This window comes from Opisthocomus hoazin, chromosome 6 (assembly GCF_030867145.1).
Source record: "Opisthocomus hoazin isolate bOpiHoa1 chromosome 6, bOpiHoa1.hap1, whole genome shotgun sequence".
Lineage (NCBI taxonomy): Eukaryota > Metazoa > Chordata > Aves > Opisthocomiformes > Opisthocomidae > Opisthocomus > Opisthocomus hoazin.
In genome coordinates, this window is record NC_134419.1 from 70,419,418 (window position 1) to 70,425,437 (window position 6,020).

The following is a 6,020-nucleotide window of genomic DNA, read 5'->3' on the forward strand; positions in this document are numbered from 1 at the left end:
CATGCTGTCCCACACACCCAGCCACTCACAGCTATCCAGCCCCAGGACAGGTCTCTGCACGATGTTCTTAACGACTTGCTTAACCCTAAACAAAACCTGCAACCCATTCAGGAGGCATAACAAAAGGAGAGTGCTGCCCTGAGCATCCCACGGGTACTCGAAATTCTCAAAAGCAGTTAGGACCAGCCTGAGGGAGAGAGGGGGGGCGAAAGAGTGGGGGGAGGTATCCCCTTCGGTTTTCCCCACAGACTGGGTTTGATTATTCACAAATTCTAAGACATAGGATCCGAGGTACGGAAATGACCGCAGTGCCGCATGCAAATACAAGACTAATTTCATGCACAGTGATGTTATCACATCATAAGTCGATATCGTAAGGTAGAGCAAAATTATCATCCTGATCTTTTTCCCCGTGACGATGAATAGCACCACAGGGAACAAGTACAGCAAGTACGGATTCAAAAACCACAACCATCTGATGAAAGACAGAAACATTTTTACCGGCGACTTTAACTAACACAGTAAATGCGTATGATAAATTTTAACAAAATCTATGAAAGCAGTTTTAACGCCCGGCTAGCTCAGTCGGTAGAGCATGAGACTCTTAATCTCAGGGTCGTGGGTTCGAGCCCCACGTTGGGCGCCAATTTAATGTTTTGGTTTCGGCTGCCGCCGGCAACAAAAGCGCCACGCGGCCGCCCCTCCCCCCGCCGGCGTGCGGAGGAGAATGGAAAGAAAGAGGCAGAAACTGGTGGGTCGGGATAAGGGCAGTTTAACAGAACAGCAAACAGAGGGAAAACAGGAACAACAACGATACAAATAAGGAGAAAACACAACCACGAACCGTACAACAGCTGCTCTCCCGAAACCGGACCGGCGCTGCGCCCGCCCAAGCCGCGAGTGCCTTCCCGCCGCGCCGCTCCCCCCCACCGGAACCCCGCGTGACGTCACATGGTATGGAATACCGGGCTCTGTTTGGCCAGGTGGGGTCAGCCCCCACCCCCCGGCTGTGCCCCTTCCTGGAGTCCGGTGAAAATTAACCCTGTTCTGGCCAAACCCAGGACACCTCTCTTTCGGAGACTAAACTATCGTTTAGTTTCCCTGATGCTTGCGTCTGGTTATTTTGATAAAAGTTAACTAGGAAGAGGGCAAGAATAAAAAGGTTGATGTGAAATTTGGGAAAATCTGATAATCTCAAAATTTTTCCATTTATACTGTGGGCTTCCACCTCCCCTCCCCCCCCCCTCCTTTCCAGGTATTGGGGATTTTGTAAAAGATAAGTGTTTATCACAGGGGATTTTCCACGTGGTGATGCTTTGCAGGATCTGTATGAAGAAACGTCAAAATTCATCCACAATCCCCCCAAAAGCCACAGAATCAAACAGGCGCAGGTTCAGCCCTCATTCACCGCCATATCCGAGGTGAACAGTTCATTATCTTTTTGGATGAAATTCTATGGCATATATTACGCAGGAGGCCAGAACTGATGATCTAATAGTCCCTGCTGGCTCTAAAAAATATCTACAAATAATGATTATAGATGAAATAATATATATGCCCTGCACTAAGTCAAAACCAGCAGTCTTTGGGTGGGAACAAGAAATTAAGGAAAGGAATTTTGCCTTAGCCCTTTCCCAGAAGCTGGACAGACATCTACGAGCGTTAGCATGACTGCAGCAGTGGCTGTTTATTCATTGTCTCTCCATTTTTTTTACTATATTAAAGGTGTTGGGGTTTTTTTTAAGCCATCTATAAATCTATTTTGTTTTCTCTGAATTCCTTCCCGATGCATTTCTAGGAAAGTGGGATCTGAGCGAGATGGGCGGGTTGTCCCTCCAGCGCATGGCTGAGCTGGAATTATTTCCTCACAGGCTGTTCACGGATTTAACACCGGCTTTCCACAGCATCACTGAGTTTTGGATCAGGTAAATTGGTATCAGGACTAATTAGCTTAGGCAGAGCACTAGCATCACTTCTAGTTTGGAAATGAGTTTGTTCAGCATCATCCTGTGTATATTCTGCACAGGGTCGCACAGTGGCATCCAGACACGCTACTGGATGCATCACAGCCGAGGGGCTCATTCCCCTTTTCCCCGGTTGGGACTGTAGCTGTCAGTCAGCCCCGCGCCAACGTTGTGTTGGACTATACTGGATCTCTGGGGGGTAACGAGCAAGTCAGCCCTATAAGTCTCAGGAAATTGTTTGTGCTATTGTACTACCAGGGAGAGAAAGCTCATGTATGAGATGGGATAACGTTTCAGTTTTTCTCTGAAAAACCTGTACAATATTTGCTTTGCTCCAGGCCTTGGGAATCTCCCATGATTTGTCAGAAAATAATTGTTAGTGGTACAATAAATTGGTTATTCAATTCCCTAAGTGTTCTGAGATGTATGCAATCTGGAAAGCCAATTTGTTTATATTCATGTTTTCTCCATATTCCCTTACCCATTCTTTGTCATTATCTTTATTTTCACAGGTTTATTTTTCTCCAGTGTTTTCTAGTTGTTCAAACTTTGTGTTTGTATGTTTGTTTAAAGGCAGATTTCAAAAGAGTTCAGTCTTTCGATTTACTGAAGGATTCAACTTCTCGCTAGTACTTCATGTCCCCTGGTATTTTTCGAAGGCTCTTGTTCTGCTTACCCATCTATCCAGTGCTCACCTCTTTGGTCTCTTTGCTACTCACGTCTGTTGCTCACACACCCCAGAGTCCTGGTTTCGAACGACGGGCCCCTTATATTCGGCACGTCTTTGGACATTATCTGCTGCTTGTTCTGCACATTTTTTTACAGAGAAATTTTAATGCTTCTTGAATTGAGGTATTTTTAGAAGTCACCAACATTTTTCTGCACAGATAGATTTCCATTTTCTTGCCTGGGAGGGCTTCATGCCTACCCCACGTAATGCTGCAGCCCGGCATTGGTCACCGGGAGAGATGGGGCAGGGGCAGGGCACCAGCCCGGGTCACGGATGAGCCCAGACCAAGCCTTCCTTCTCCCACAGGCTTCCCCTGAGATCCTATGGAAGTCATTTAATCTTTCTGCTTCAATACCACATCTGTACAAATGCTGATTTAAACCTGCCTGTAACATACAGCTAGAGAGAAACTTGTAGAAGTGGCTGAGGGCATCAGACACCCTGCAAAGGACTTGGCCATCCAAGCTGCACTGTGGTTTGATGTGAAAGCATCATGCTTCTGCTCCCCACGAAGGTCTTCCTCACTTCTCATGCAGTGTGTGAGGCTCCCACCAGGGGAACCTGCAATGCAAAGGATGTCTGCCACGTCCCTTGGATCAGAGCTGCCTGGAGAGAAGAACATCTCTGGGAGGACCGAGGCTGTGATAGCTCCATGTCCTGGCGGAGGTGATGCAAAAAGTGCTGCGAGGTTTTCGTTATCTTTGGCAAGCCTTTCCTTCCATTCTGTCCAGTGTTTCAGATTGTTAGGACTGCTTGTCCTGTCAGATCTACCAAATATAACTACAGCATTCACTGGATTTAAATATTTTCAAGTGTTTACAACCACATCTCCTCCCCGGGGGGATCTCCAAACTGCACTGCTTGCTGTATTGTCTTTGGCTGGGTCTTTAGAGTTTCAGAATTTATGTGCTTTAAAAATCAATGAGCCTTGGTTAGACAAGAACCGAAACACTGTGACTTCTCATCTGGGTGACTCCACTCCTAGGATTTCACAGGGATTACGAGAGATATAAATAAACCTCAGCTTTGTAGCTTTCAGAGTTTCTATTGAAATTTTAAGTTAATTTAAAATTATGAGCCAGATATACTATGTGAATCACATTTGAAACCATAGGTAGTCCTTACATAGTAAAGACTGAGAAGGTATTTAAATATTAGATGAATTGGAACTGAGGTTTCTTTAGCCTCTGCTAGCCAATGAGAGCTAGTGACAAAGAAGCCCATGGTGATGAAAAGCCTGGTTGTATAAATATTATCACTCAGCTCCAGACTCTTTTGCGCCGTGTAGATCTCATGCCCTGGAGTTCCCCAGGGCAACTGGGTGGCAAAGGCGGGCGTGCAGACACGTCCACAGCCAGACCTGTCCTCCCTGTGCAGCGGGCAGCATGAACGCCAGCTTTCTCCTCCCCTGGACTTCAGAGCTCCCTAAAGGCCTGTCCAGGCTCTTTGCAAGTGAAATGAGCAGAGTTTGGACCTTTGCTTAAAATACAGACTGGCCATAGCTAAAGGAGCATACTGGGACACCCTCACTCAGTTGTGGGCCACATGGCTGAAACCTTCATCATGGGCTCGCTCTCTCCTGCAGTATTTTGTGGGAAGCTGAAGCAAAAAGGATTCTTCCCTCTCCTTTGAAAGAGCTGTAAAGAGGAATGGAGAGATGGAAGCAACAACCAGAAGAAACCAGGGAGGAAAAAAGAAAAGAGAGAGAAAGAAAGAGACTGAAAGGGAGAAGGAGAAAGGGGAGAAAAACAGGTGTCTCTCTCAACAGTCAGGGGAATAGATTATGTGCCATGTCCTTCTCGGTATAAAGAGGTTGTGTGGGAAGGGGGAGATGACAGATAATATATCAAAGGAAATGAATTGCAGTATTAAGAACCTGACTTTGCTTTGTCGAATTTGCAGGTGATTATTGTGTAACTCTCTGCAGCTCCTCTCAGTGATGGAAATGCTCTTCAGATCCTCAAGACATAGTACTACTGGTAAAAGCAACAGCTCTTGAGAGAGTTGCTTACTCAAAGTGGCAGAAGGCTTCTTAAACCTACTTCAGGATTCTTCCAACACTGTTACCTATTCTGTGTAGTCTCTATGTGCTTGAGATATATTTTCCTCCCTGATGGCAGTAAAATAAGAGCTCCAAAAATACAGTGGGAACCTCTGAAGTAAAATTTAGTTCAATTTTACAATTTTCCACTTGATGTGATAATCCTAGAACAATTGTTTTGATATCAAGAACCAAGGATGACTCCTACAACATAAATCAGTGAACTTACGGCAAGCATGGACTTACGGCAAGCGTGCTGGAGGAAGACTGATCCCAAAACACCACTGAAGGCCATGGATAAGTTTTATCTAACAGCAGAGGATTCCTGAGAAAACCCTTTAACAATAGCCATTTTCACACGTAGCTGAGATTTGACAGATGAAAGCTCAAGATTGCTTACCATCAAAATATGACCTAAAGATTTGCTGTAATGGAACAGCAAAAGAAGACCTTGGCACAGCCAATGGCTTGATAGCAGGCAGGAAAATTGCCTCCTCGTATAAAAAGGATACTGAGGAGTGAAAGAATGCATGCAAATAAAGAAAAGAAAGTCTAATTTCAAAACATTGTGACAAAAAAATCTCAGTGATTAAAAAAAAACAAAAAACAAACCAAACAACTCTTCAGGCAAGCGTTTCAGATTTTTGTTCATAGCTCAAAAATCAAGTCAACTTTTCATTTATTTTTCCATTTGATCAAATTCTCTTTTCTTTCTCCTCTTCTTCTGATTTTTTGGTGACCAAGGAAATACAGGCAATGATAGAAGAGAAGGAAGAAACTAAGACAACAAAGCCAAAATGAAAAAAAGCTAAACATTTCCAGGCACTCTGATCGTATTCCATGTCCTTTGGAAAAGAAATGGCTTCAGAGTGCTTTGTGGGTTTTCCTCCCTCTGATTTTGAACCCCATTAGAAAACGGGACACAGAGAACCCTTGCACAAGATGATACGTCCTGCAGGTGAGGTGTCTGCAGCACAGCTGGAGTGGGGCTTGCTGGGAGGTGGGAAGGTCTTCACTTACAACAGCCCTGGGCACAGCATATGTGTAAAAGACCTGCATAGGTAAGGATTCACACTCAGAAAATGCTTCAACTTTTTTTAGAAGATCAGATGCTCAAATGAAGATATAACTTCTGTCCTACAAATCAAATATCTTTAATATTCTCATTCCATAGTAGATATAGTATCCTTTGAGGCGCCCTCAGACTTACAGCTCCTTAAAATCAGTGCTTTGCCCTGGGAAACAAAATAAACCTTCAAAAAACATGTAAAAGGATTATGTCCAG

The 6,020-nt window shown here is 44.5% G+C and overlaps 1 non-coding gene across 1 annotated transcript; it reads left to right on the forward strand.

Moving 5' to 3' along the window:
- The first annotated feature begins 570 nt into the window (after positions 1-570).
- Positions 571-643, forward strand: TRNAK-CUU (transfer RNA lysine (anticodon CUU)). Its single transcript has one exon. It is a non-coding gene; the product is annotated as a tRNA-Lys (tRNA).
- The last annotated feature ends 5,377 nt before the right edge of the window (positions 644-6,020 follow it).